At 40.1% G+C, this 11,033-nt stretch overlaps 1 non-coding gene across 1 annotated transcript; it reads right to left on the minus strand.

Moving 5' to 3' along the window:
• Nucleotides 1-10,555: 10,555 nt before the first annotated feature.
• Nucleotides 10,556-10,627, minus strand: TRNAD-GUC (transfer RNA aspartic acid (anticodon GUC)). Its single transcript has one exon. It is a non-coding gene; the product is annotated as a tRNA-Asp (tRNA).
• Between the last annotated feature and the right edge of the window lie 406 nt (nucleotides 10,628-11,033).

Here is an 11,033-nt window from a genome sequence, read left to right on the forward strand (position 1 = left end):
TTTCCATTTGACTTTTGCAAAAGAAAATTTGAGCGAATTACCTTTTTCTTTTGACTTTGACGTTGATCGGATGTTAGAACTCGTTATTCAAGACGTTTGATAACTTGTTCTACGCTTGTCGGCGAATGATTTTGTTTTAAATTTATCTTTGACTTGGAAGGTTAGCGTTCTTGTGTGCACGACAAGAGAAATTTCGTTCCATGAATGAGACTTATACTTTTGAAAACTCTTCATTAATGTTTTTGAAAGTATTTTGATTTTTGATTTATGCAATTAATTTAATTTTCGATCGAGCTCTGTCGCAAAATTTTATTTGAAACTTCTGAAAGAATTTTGATTCTTACGATAAGTAACCTCTAAAATGTTTTGGTTACCGATTTTAAAAGTTCAGTTGTATTTTTATAACCTTTCATTTCTACTTTCAAGTTTCGAGGACGAAACTTTTTAAAAGATGAGGTGATTGTTACACCCGTGAATTTCCCATTTTGACATTTAAAATTTATTAAGCCGTTTATCACTTTATTATATATTTTTGAATTATTCAATTTAATTAATTTTATGTCAAACACGATTTTTATAAACGTATTATATAAAAGCTTATTTTTATAAAATTACGTATTATTAAATTATATTTTTGAGGAATAATTTTTATAAGAATATATCTATACGTATTTTTGGTCGGATAATAATAGTGACAGTAATAATTTTAGTTCCGTCTCAAGTTAATATAGACTCGAGACATTTTTCCGTCTAGCTGTCGACCGTCACATTTCCACTTATGAGACTAATTTTTTCAGACCAATCCGATCCCTGCTACGCCTACTCACTCACCTTATCTCTAACTTTATATATTATTATTATTATTATTATTATTACACCCCGTCCCCACCCCCCTTCATTCTCCCTTTCTTTTTCGTTGAAATTGAATCAGCAGCACAACAACAACATTCAACATAACCTCACACCATTTCCGCCGTCCTTCACTACTACAAAACTCGTCATGGACATCAGTCGATGGACATCGGATTATCTGGAAAACCGATGTACATAACATGCACATCGGTTGTTTGCAAAAAACTGATGTGCATATAATTATATGTACATCAGTTGCGTTAAAAAACACATGTCCATTATTTCTGATTTTAAAGGACATGTGATATTTAATAAAACCCATGTCTATATAAAAGTCATGGACATGGAACATTTCATTTAACCGATGTGCATCTAAAGTGAAAATTATAGGCGGAAAAAATATTTGCCTCACCGCCATCAGTTATAATTTTGACTACATATATTCTTCCCCAAATCCTCTCCCTCACTCTCACTCCCAAACTCTAACCCCCAAAACCGTGTACTCACTCTCCCTCCCTCCGACTACCAACCTCGTACTCCCTCCTCGTCCTTAACATCACCTTCCGCGTACTCTTTCTTTCTCTCCCTCCTCTTTTTCCCCCAATTAAAATATACGAGTAGTTTTAAAACCCAAACCACAGCTCACTTGCTCATAACTCCATCTACCTTCACTCAACTACTTCGCTCTGAAAAACGAATCCCTCTCATTCCTCTCAAAACTTCCGTCTCCTAAGCAAGACACAATCGTCATCATAAACTCGCCGGTCGTTCTTTTCTTTATTAGCGGCCCTCTCCGCTACCACTAGTGTACTCTTGCTTAGGCCAGAAGCGCTCAGCCGCAGTTTAATCAATTACAAAGGTTTTCTCCCAAATCTCAAATCTCAATTTTTTATTAACAAATTCAGTTTGGTGAGTTATATAATCTCTATTTGACTTATTACCATTAAATTGTTAGTCTATTTCTGTAATTTTAACTGTTAATGGGTTATTATTTGATTTCTTTAACTAAAATTCCCAATTACTCAAACCCTAATTTGTTAAATTGATTTCATTTTCACCTTTTCTCCTTTTTCTCATCAATTAAATCATTATTTGGTTGTTGATAATTGATATCTCTGATTTTTATTTGTTTTCTTTACTAATCTGATGAATTGGTAAATAGTTTTATAGGGTAATTTGATACGGACCACAAATTGTAGTTTTTGTGATTTAATCAATATGTTTTTACTTTTATATCTTTAATAAATAATTGCTCTTTATTTTGATTTGTGAAAGCAGGGGCACAGGGGATAAAAAGGATGTTGAATTATTGATACTCCACTACCCTAGCTAGTGTTTGTTACAATAATCAGGTATTGCACTTATTAGTCGCTCAAAACTTTGTCAATTAGCTTTGTTTTGGACTTTTGGTTAATGTATTTGATTTTAGTAGAGAGTCATATGGATTATAGCCTTACGGATGACAATTCTTAATGACAATTTTGTCTCGTCTATCCTCTTGATAAGGAAAAGTTTAGCGACCGAGTACAGGTATTTTTTAATGGCTTAGAGTATTCCCGATTAGTTTTCTGTGTTCTAGTCATAGACCAAGCTCACCTGCTTGCCAATTATTTGAAATTAGTGATGTGTTAGTTTGTAGGATAATTTTTAGCCATAGCTTCTATTACACTCAAATAAAAAAGAAGTGGGAGTTTCCTTGTCTCACAAATTTGTGGAGTGTGAAGCATGTTGAGGAAAAGTTTGTGCAGGAAGGCTACTGCTGCGTGTTGCCTATTGAATTGGCAACTTATATCTCATCATTTTGTTTTGACAAAGCAGCAACAGTTGTTTGGTGTTCTAGCCATAACCAAGTTCATGTGTTCTCTCATGTTTTTTCGAACATGATGTGCTTGGTTGTAGGATATTTTTTTAGCAACAGTACCCAACAAACGGCAAGACTTGACTGTTATTTAACCATACAAAGTCAGAGTGTGAAACGTGTCTCATGAAATAGCTCGACTGGGACTGGACACACACTAGTGGATGTTCGCCAGTCAAGCATTTTGGTTTAGTGTAATCTTCTTCACCTGGCTTAGTGGCTTATTAATCCACAACCATCTGAAACCAGAATCGTCGGCCAGGGGAAATTGGCCAGTCAAACTCTTACGCCTTATGGTGGTACTATCCATTAAAATCATTGACTACTAGGTCAATATTGGTGGCAGAAGTAATGGCATGCACGGAAGGTGGATAAATTTATAACTAAAGCAGTATACTTTGTTTAGACGTTGCTGCTCTTCCAATGAAGAGTCAACATTTATTTTTGGGGAATTTTGATTTTGATTTTGATTCCTTGATCTTTTGACTAATTTCACCTTGGTGTCTGGAAATTTGAAATTTCATTGATCTTTTGACTAACTCGCTTTATTCAGTCGTAACTTAGAAGTCAGAACAAATGAATGCGACTCTTCCGCTATACATTGAAGTGATAAAAAAATATAAGTTTATGCTATCTGTTGGTCTTTGATTTCAGCGTTGCTGTATTCATAACCTGGGCTCGCCAATGCATAACACACGGCGAAGATATGGGCACCAAGTATGTCATTGTCTTGTGAATTTGTTCTTAGTAAAAATTATTTATAGTTGGTCTGACCATCACTGCCGGACAGTCCAATGAACCCTACTATGTTGGGGTGTGTAGCCGGGTCAGCTTTACTGAGGAAAACCGCATCTGCTGCTTTTGAGAATAAGAGGAGGTCTACTCTCACAACTGATATCATCGAGTATCTGGAGAACATGTACACTCTCATACCTCTCGTTATACACCAGTACAGTAGTACCCGCCTGAGAAAATTGTTCAGTTTTTTCAACCTTTTGAAAATGTCCCAGCTCATCATGCTACTTCTTTCTTACTGCAGTTTGGAGGATGTTTCTCCTTCGGTGTGATTTTGTATATGTTTATACCGTCAACGTATGCTCCCCTGCTTATCACAACAAGAGTATCAAGTTGCCAAGACGATTAATTCCCGTAATGGTGAAAGCGTAACATCGCAGGTTTAACATAATCAATGATATGAGACTAGTCAGTTTACATATCGGTTTATATTTTTGTATAGGTTAGTCGTCTAAGTAAATTTGACACATTATGTAGATGAATTTTTTTTTGTAATTGGCTTTGGATAACCGATTGATTGTATACAGATATTTTTTGTTGATTATGGAATCATTTTGCATTGTCATCATGTGTACGACTAATATGGGCAACAACGTAATATTTTTTTTATAAAAAATAATAATTATAGACATCGGATTTTTGCAAAACAACTGATGTCCATTGATCAAATAGACATCGGTTTTCCTAAAAATCCGATGTCCATTGATCAAATAGACATCGGTTTTCCTACAAATCCGATGTGCAAATTTTAATGGACATCGGCTTAAAATCCGATGTCCATTAATCCACAATGGACATGACCAAACTTTACATCGGTTGTGTATCCGATGTCCATATAGCGAAAAGTCCGATGTTCATCACAAGTTTTGTAGTAGTGCTTACTCAGATCCCGCCTCCATTCTCAATCAAATTCGATAAACTTTACACCAAACTCTTCCTTTTTCCGTCCTCCTTCCTTCTATGTAAGAAAGAGACTGACTTTCTTCACGTTTCAGGTCAGCCGCTGATACGTGCCTAATGTATAGTCTTTTTAGCCTATTTCAGCACGTATTTCTATGCATTTCTATACTGTTTTTATGGTATTTTGCCCCGAATTGGCTACTTTGGTGTATTTTGTCCTTTTTGTAGGAATGATCGCGAAAGTAGTGGAACCATACTCCTTTTTGTCCTTTTGCATGCATTTAGAGGAGACGGGATTGTCCCAGAGTGAGATACTGCATTTGGAAGCGTCGCGGCACGCATTTCGAGACACTTAGGTGAAGACGTGAGCATGTATGAAGACATAGCTACTCGATCGAGGAGTTTACTAGTCGATCGAGTGGTTTCTACACCCCCTGTTGGTCGATCGAGAGGTTTCCCAGTCGATCGAGTAAGCTGCACCAAGACCAAGTCCTCGATCGAGTAACCTGTTGGTCGATCGAGTAACTTTTGCTGAGAAGTTGGTCGATCGAGTGGTTTAATCCACTCGATCGAGTGGTTTTCGTCATTATGGGCTTTTAATCAGTCCGTGTTTTGTGTTATCTCGCTAAACATTATTTCCTTTTGCTATTTAAGCACATTACTAGGTTAATTAGGAGACACCTTTTAATCTATCAAACTTTTTTTTACTGAAAACCTAAGTACGTAGCTTTTCTTTCCTTCACTGTTACTTTTCCTTGGGATTATTGTTGATCGGATTCAGTTGTTCTTTACGCCGGATTCGCACTGATTGTAATCCTTTCTTTCCTTATTTAATAATAATCATTTGTTGCTTTAATTTTTCAACTGTGTTCTTATTCCCCTTTGCCCTAGTTTTCATTATTGCGTTTTATTATTTATTCATTATGTTTTCTGCTGGAAATTTGTCTGCTGTTAGTTTAATTACCGATATGAGTAGCTAAACCCCTTTCATGTTGGGATTAGGGGATCTGCGGTAGAAATGTGACGATGTAGTGAATGAATTAGACGAATTAATTACGAGACTCTGTCACTATAGCAATTTAACTGTAATTACCGACCTAGTTGAGTGCACGCTTCTATGTCACCCTTTAATCTGGCTAAAATTAATCCTGGATCGAAAGATTGGACTAAATAGGCCTGCTATAAACAGTAGACTACCCTAATGAGGATGAAAGTTAAGTTAGAGGTATTTTAGGATAGAAAGTGGACCGAAAGGACCTTTCAACATCCGTCTCACATTAGTTCGTCTGAATCATTTACAGCTGTGTCGCAGGAGTACCGTAGTGAACCGAATTCCCGACATGTCCCTCTCTTCTTGATAGTTTAATCGTATTTTGCTGCCTTTGCTGCTCTTTATTTTATTTCTTTTCCTTACAACCTTCGTAGTTTACAACCAATTTCAAACAAACCCCCCATTGTTACCATAGGATTAGAAATAGACAGCTATAATTACATTACCTCCCTGGGGATTCGATACTCGACTGCCTCTGCTACATTTTAGTTGAGACCGTTAGGTTTTATCTTTGATAGGGTTGCGATAGCCGTGTCAAATTGTGGCGCCGTTGCCGGGGAGGCAATTGTTCAATTTATTAGTTGCTTTATTTTTATTCCTTTTCAGTCTAAGGGACACCCGTTCCTTAGACTATTCTTATTTTCTGTTGTAGTTTCTTCTTATGCGCAGGTCGCAGGGTGGTCCACTACTACCATTCGATCCTGAGATTGAAAGATCTTTGCACGTAAAGAGGAGATTATTTCAAGACCAACAGTTAGAGGAAGAATCTAGTTCTCGTTCCAAATTTTACGAGAACGAACTGTTCGAGGATAACCCACCTTCTTCTCCAGTCTCACACTCATCAGTTGAAACCGTTATTTTTCCAGGCTTTCCCGAAATGACCGAAGAAGCAACCATTGCCAGTCACTCTGAACCCACAGCTGAGGATCTTTACAAGGGGTTCGAGCTACCAGGGGATGCCAGGAAATTCTAGCCGAAACCTTCTTACCTTAATATGGTTGAGAAGAATCAGTTCGGTGGGGCTGCGAAAGAGGATGCAGCGAAGCACATGGAGACGTTTATTGATTATTGATGCTCCATACCCCCACCTGCTGGCGTGACAGCGGATCAGATAAAAGAAACCATGTTCATCTTCTTACTCCGCGATGCTGCGAGGTAGTGGTATAGGGATTTGGACCGAGCTGCTCACGGTATAACTGACTGGAATTCATTGGCTTTAGCGTTCTATAAGAAGTATTTTTCTGCATCGAGGACTATTGCCATTAGAGCTCAGATAACGAGCTTCAAACAAGGGCCTGACGAGAATTTTCACAAGGCATGGGTTCGATTTAAGAAGCTAGTGCGTACCATACCGCACCATGGTTTCGAAAAATGGAGCTTGTGCAATCATTTCTATAATGGTCTGTACGACGATCAGAGGGCTATTTTGGATGCTGCAGCCAATGGCCGATTTCTTGAAAACTTGGGAGCAACCAAGGGGTGGAAGATCATAGATGATTTGGCAATCCATAAGGCTGAATATGGGAACTCGAGAGGAAATCAAAGAAGAGCTGCTGAATCTTCTTCTGTCGCTGCGCTTGAAGCTCTTACTGCAAGGTTTGATAAGTATGAGCTAGGAGGAGTTTCCAAGGGAGGAATGTATCAGGTTAATGCTATGACAGACGGTCCTTTCGTCTGTAGAAGATGTGGAGGAGAGGGGCATGTCTCAGATCATTGTCCCAGTCCTTTTGAGCAATGCGCCGCCTTCCAACACTACGGGCGAAACAACATTTACTACGAGCCGAATGTCCACCCCAATTTGAGGTGGAGTAGTCGAATGTACTTAATCCCACCGCCCCTCCGCATCGTAGTATATCCCTCCACACAAGAATCAACAGGGGCTATCGAAGCCTCCTTCTTTCAACCCTCCTAACCAAGGTACATCATCTTCTAGTGGGGTGAGTGAAATGGGTGAGCTTAAGTCCATGATGCAAGCCATATCGAAGCAATTGCAAATTTGAATGATCAACAAAATCAACAAAGAAAACGCGTCATATAAGGTACTTGAGACTCAAGTTGCCCAACTTGCTGCAAATCAATCCTCGAGAAAGCCGGGTCAATTACCGACTCAAAATGAGAAGAATCCACATGAGACGGTAAACCTGATAGAATTGAGAAGCGGCCTTTCTTATGAGGGACCGATGAAGAAATCGACCCTAGGGAAGCCATTACGATGGTGAACGATTATGTCTTGTCGAGAAAAAGGGGCTCACGACAAAGGAACTACTCGACCGACTGAAGACTGGTGTTCGATCGAGCAGAATTGAGGATGATAGTGGTCGATCGAGTGACTTTTCCACTCGATCGAGTGAACAGGAGGACCAAACTGGTCGATCGAGTAGAATTCCTACTCGATCGAGTGAAGCAGATGATGAGATTGGTCGATCAAGTAGAAAATGTGCTCGATCGACTGCTGTTGAAGATGAAACCACTCGATCGACTGAAGAAGTTGATCGATCGAGTGGTATTGATGACGGGAAGCTTATACGAGAGCCTGCTAGTGCTCGTTTAAGCGAGAAATCACCGGAAAGACCTCGTTCTAGAGGTAAGAAGCGTCCAAAGGATATTGAACTTGCACCGGAAGACACTCTGGAAGCGAGAAACAAGGGACTCGAGATACCAATCACGGTTCCCTTCCCGAGGCGGCTGCAGAATACCAAAGTTAATCAACAGTTTGGCAAATTTGTCGAACTTTTGAAGAGCTTGGAAGTCTCCGTGCCGTTCACTGAATTGCTAACTAAGGTACCCTCTTATTTAAAATTTATGAAAGAAATTTTAGCACGTAAGAGGACTATTAATGACAGTGAGACCGTAGCTTTGACCGAGGTGGGGTCAGCCCTATTTCAAAATAAGTTACCCCCTAAGCAATCAGACTCGGGTAGTTTTTCAATTCCGTGTCATATCGGTATGCAATTGATTGATAATGCGCTATGCGATTTAGGCGCTAGTGTAAGTGTCTTACCTTTGTCTCTGGCTAAGAGACTTGGTTTGACAAAACTGAGTTGCACCAACATGACCGTCCAGATGGCCGACCGTAGTCTATCACGGCCATTAGGTATAGTAGAAGACGTGCACTGTCGGATCGGGAAGTTCTTTATTCCCGTTGATTTTGTCGTCTTAGACATCCCCGAAGATGCACACACCCCTATCATTTTAGGGAGACCATTTTTGTGCACTGCCCGTGCAGTTATAGACGTCAGGGGGAAGACTTAGACCTTTCAGGTGGGGGACGAGGAGCTGATTTTTCATCAGTCCAAGTTCCGGAGAGCTCCCATGCAAGCCCAGCCTTGCAATGCTCTTTCTTCTATTAGTCCTATAGTTGACACTCCAGATGAAAATTTGGAGAATATTGCTGTTATTGCTAACCCTCCGCCTCATACAGAGAGCAAAAAGGAGGAAAGTTCGTCTGTTTTTCTCACTGCAGGTACAGATGAAAGCAAGGATGGGGTCATCAAGGGACATGGTGCAACCACTATCAATCAAATTGGAAGCAAGGATGCCAAAGAAGATGACAGAGGAGCAAGGACGAAGCAAGTTCGAACCTCACGTGGATTGGAACTACATTCCTCCTACTGTTGCAAATAGTAATTCAAGCTCATGGAAATTAAAGAGGTCGGTCAGTATTGCTGAGGTGACGTCCTCCAGTCAGAAGCCCACGAAGGGGCTACTGAAATTTGATGAGAATTAAAACGGGGAAATGCCCCGTGTAACACCTTGTAATAGACATTTTTGAATTTCTTTTGAATTTGTTTTATTACGTTTCAATTAGGACAATTAGTTTAGACAATTTTTAGCATAGACGTAAGACTATAGACTGTGTTTTTGCGTTTTTGGTATTTTGGGAAATTTTTCCACTTGTCTTATGCAGGTTTGGGGAAGTTTCACGCATTCCGAGGAAGAAAAGACGAAATAAAAAGGCTTACGCGAGAAAAAGTCCTCGATCGAGTACTTTTTGTACTCGATCGAGTGGAAGGTTGGTCGATCGAGCATTGTATCCAGTCGATCGAGTAAAGCCAAAGGAGGAACTGGTCGATCGAGTGCGTTGTACTCGATCGAGCAACAGGGACATCAAAAACCCCTCGATCGAGTAGTTTAAAACCTCTCGATCGAGTGGAAATGAATAGGACACGGGAGTTTTCTAACCTTAAACTCTTATTTTTGTTTTCTAATTCATTTCATCCTCTATTTCCGTCAACTCCCTTCCCCTTTTGCGATTAATTTCTTCCCCAAATCCCCTTTTCCTTGCCCAAATCACCAAAACCGCCACCTACAATTCCATCCTTCCCAATTAATCTTCAAAAGCCCCTTGATTTTCCCTCTTTTTGTGCTCGTTTAAAGGGTTTTAGGGTTTGCGGTTTTAAGCTCGACAATCCGCCATTGTTGCTTGTTTATTTGAGGATTATTTGCATATTGTAGGTTCTTATCATCAAGTAAGTATTCCTTCACCTTCTTTGCATTTTAATCTCGATTATCTTGAATTTTATAAGGTGCTAGAGAATTAGGGTTTCAAAAAACCCCTTTGAGTCGAAATTTTCGACTAGATTATGTTGTCTGGCCTTAATTAGCTTGCTGGATGATCATGATCATAATTCCTCGCTGCTTAATACATGTTCATTCGATTTTCACATGATCTTTGTGATATGGGTTCAGGATAGTCGAATTTTTTTGACTGTCACTTTGCTTCTTTTGCTGTTGAATTCTGTCTCGCTAGCATCTTGTTGCGGTTTTTACTTCTGATTGTTAACTGAAATCGCCTTTTTTACAGCTGTGTCGCAGGACTACCGTAGTGAACCGAATTCCCGACATGTCCCTCTCTTCTTGATAGTTTAATCGTATTTTGCTGCCTTTGCTGCTCTTTATTTTATTTCTTTTCCTTACAACCTTCGTAGTTTAGAACCAATTTCAAACAAACCCCCCATTGTTACCATGGGATTAGAAATAGACAGCTATAATTACATTACCTCCCTGTGGATTCGATACTCGACTGCCTCTGCTACATTTTAGTTGAGACCGTTAGGTTTTATCTTTGATAGGGTTGCGATAGCCGTGTCAAATTTTGGCGCCGTTGCCGGGGAACGAACCCGGGTCACCCGCGTGACAGGCGGGAATACTTACCACTATACTACAATGGCAGCCCTGGTAAAAACCGCGGAAGCGAAACGTACCGTGGGCATCCCTGGTAAAGGGGTGAGAGCAGCCTTTCCCGTAACAACAGCTCCGGAAGGGCTGAAAGTAATGGCTAACTGGCTAGCCGGCTGACTCGGCCTAGGTGGCAGCATACCAGGTTGCGGGAATCGAGGCGTGGCTCCTCGACCCATTTCATTGCACGGACTGACCTAGAGACCTTAGGAATTTATGAGGAGGTCTGTAGTTTGTTGAACGGGACGGGTATGTCGGGTCTGATTACCATGCAGGAAGCTGCTATTCGTATTCCCACTTACGAGTTTTTCAGCTCCTACTCTTTTGACACCGACTCTTACGATGCCAACCACTCTAGTCCTTGCATTCACTTTCGACTCCGCAATGAGTCGCACCACT

This window comes from Silene latifolia, chromosome 1 (assembly GCF_048544455.1).
Source record: "Silene latifolia isolate original U9 population chromosome 1, ASM4854445v1, whole genome shotgun sequence".
Lineage (NCBI taxonomy): Eukaryota > Viridiplantae > Streptophyta > Magnoliopsida > Caryophyllales > Caryophyllaceae > Silene > Silene latifolia.